Consider the following 2,288-nt stretch of genomic DNA (forward strand, 5'->3'; position numbering starts at 1 on the left):
CACTCTGGCATCACCATACAAAATGCGGGAAAGCTGACTCTTTACAAAAGATGGCTATAGTGCTGTTTATTCTTCAAGTCATTTTAAGGGCTTTCTCTGGATTCCCCCTTCTGTGGTGTGACCCAGAAAGAAGCTCCAGGACGGGGCAGGTCTTTACCAGCCACTGTCTGTCCCTCATCTATCACTTTCTCACCACCTTACTTGATTTGTCTGTCATAAAAATGTAAACACCATGAGACTAAGGGTCTTGTCTAAGTCACAGATACAGTCGCCATACCTAGCAAGTGCCCAACACTTAGTAAGTACGAAAATGTGTGTTTTTTGGATGGATGGATGGATGGATGGATGGATGGATGGACAGATGGAGCAGAAGCAGCACTGGACCTGGCATTCAGGCCTCCCCTCAGGATAATCGCCTTGTGGAGTAGACTTGAGCCAAAAGGCAAGGCCTGATAATGGGAAGAAAAACCATGCTGTGGATAGTACAACTCATGAGCAGAAAGAGCTAAATTCTAAGCATGGATGGAACACACATCCTTGTGGGGGGAAATAAACTAAGAGGAGGGGGCTTGCCATGTCTGGGCACATGGTAGACGTCCGACTGTCACCACCAATGAATCCGCCACTAATCCTTTCACGGAGGAGCCATTCTACTCATTTTCCCCTCTATGCCTGCAGAACTCGCTCTGAGGACTCCATGCTGTTGTCTGAGCCAACTGCTTTGGAAAAGATGCCAAAGCTTGTTTACTCCAATAGCAGTGACTTCTGCATAGTGAGAATTATTTTCATTTCTATCAACCTGACAATTGTGAAGTGCTGAATTTAGGGGGGAAAGCCGGTACTTGTGGAGGAAAAGATAAACATTATAGAAAAAAATTCATTGTCCTAAATGTGTTTTCTGATAGCTGCTAAATCTAGATGATTAAAAGCACGCATCATAGCAACAGTATTTGTCCAGATACATGCCTGTTTCTTAAACAGGTTATAAATGATGTTAGAGATGAGGAAATAAAGGCAGGTAGAGACCAAGAGGTTGATTTTTATGCTACAGGGGAAGTCGGGACTTTTAAGGCCACGTTGCCACTGAGCTTCCAGTCTAATGGCTTATAAAGGTCTGGAGCTCTCCCATGAGCACATACACAGTGCCCCATGCACGTACTCCACCTCCCAAACCTCGAGCTCGAGTTTCTCCTCTCAGGTGAGAGCCTCTCACACTCCCACCTCTCCTGTTCCCATGCTCTCACGGAAATCACACTCCACCATCTTCCAGTGGTCCAGGCTACCACACCCTCCCTAGTCTCCGTCCATGGCCTGGTCCCAGGGTTCAATCTGGCTCACATCGCTCTAGGCAGGACCAAGGTCCCAAACATCGGCTAAGCCACCCTCAGTTGCCCATTCTGCTGAACTCTGTGGCCACGCCAACTGTATCCACAACAAAGAGATGCTAAGTGCCATGGCTGGCCCTTATGGTGTAACAACCATGCACCCTTCGGTGGCCAAGCCAAAGGTCTGCGGTGCTCTTGGCTAAGTACACAGCTTCCCGCCTCTCCAAGGAGACAATTCACCATGCAATCGCTGAATACCTGTGCTCCTCTATATCCAATCTACCTTTTCTTCCTTCCCTCCTGGTCTTGGCATCACGAGCCCCCTTCTAAGTCTATTTGCATTCATGAGTCTGTCCATTTCCAAAGCTTATATATCAAGATTTACTAAATGCCAGATGCAAAAATTTAACTGAATTATTTCATTAATCTGCACGACCCTGTGAGCTACTAAGTAGTGATGCCCAATTTGTTTACATGAGGGAACAGAGGCCTGGACAGGTAGGTGATTTGCCCAAGATGAAATGGCTAAGCAGAGATCTGAACCACAGTCTACTCATTGTGAGAGTCCATGCTTTTAACCAGCAAAACATGATTATTCATTCGTTCGTTCATTAGCATCCCCCTCATAACCAGCACCATGCTTGATACTGGAAATTCCGTGGGGAACAATGGAAGGTGCTTCCCTTGAGGAGCTCTCAGTGACTGGAGGAGATGCACGTAAACAAGATGAAATTCAGCTACGATGGTGCTATGAATAGACTCAGTGACAATACAGAAGCAGCAAGTTGCCCCGTCACTCAGCCCCCACTCCCCTGCATTCTCAATTTCTCCTCCTTTACAGATTGTGTTTCCTCACACTGTCATGATGTTTCCAACGGACACCCTAACCTCTTATGTTAAAAACAAAAACAAAACCCTTGCCCACACTCAAACAACCCTAAACCTCTCTACCCTTTCAGCGTT

General features: G+C 46.5%; 1 protein-coding gene across 4 annotated transcripts in view; it reads right to left on the bottom strand.

Annotated features, from left to right (window-relative positions):
• TANC1 (tetratricopeptide repeat, ankyrin repeat and coiled-coil containing 1) overlaps positions 1 to 2,288 on the bottom strand; it is a 244,115-nt gene that overhangs the window by 43,574 nt on the left and 198,253 nt on the right. The gene's annotated exons all lie outside the window — the stretch shown is intronic.

Source organism: Pteropus vampyrus, unplaced genomic scaffold (genome assembly GCF_000151845.1).
Source record: "Pteropus vampyrus isolate Shadow unplaced genomic scaffold, Pvam_2.0 Scaffold2, whole genome shotgun sequence".
In the NCBI taxonomy this organism is placed as follows: Eukaryota; Metazoa; Chordata; class Mammalia; order Chiroptera; family Pteropodidae; genus Pteropus; species Pteropus vampyrus.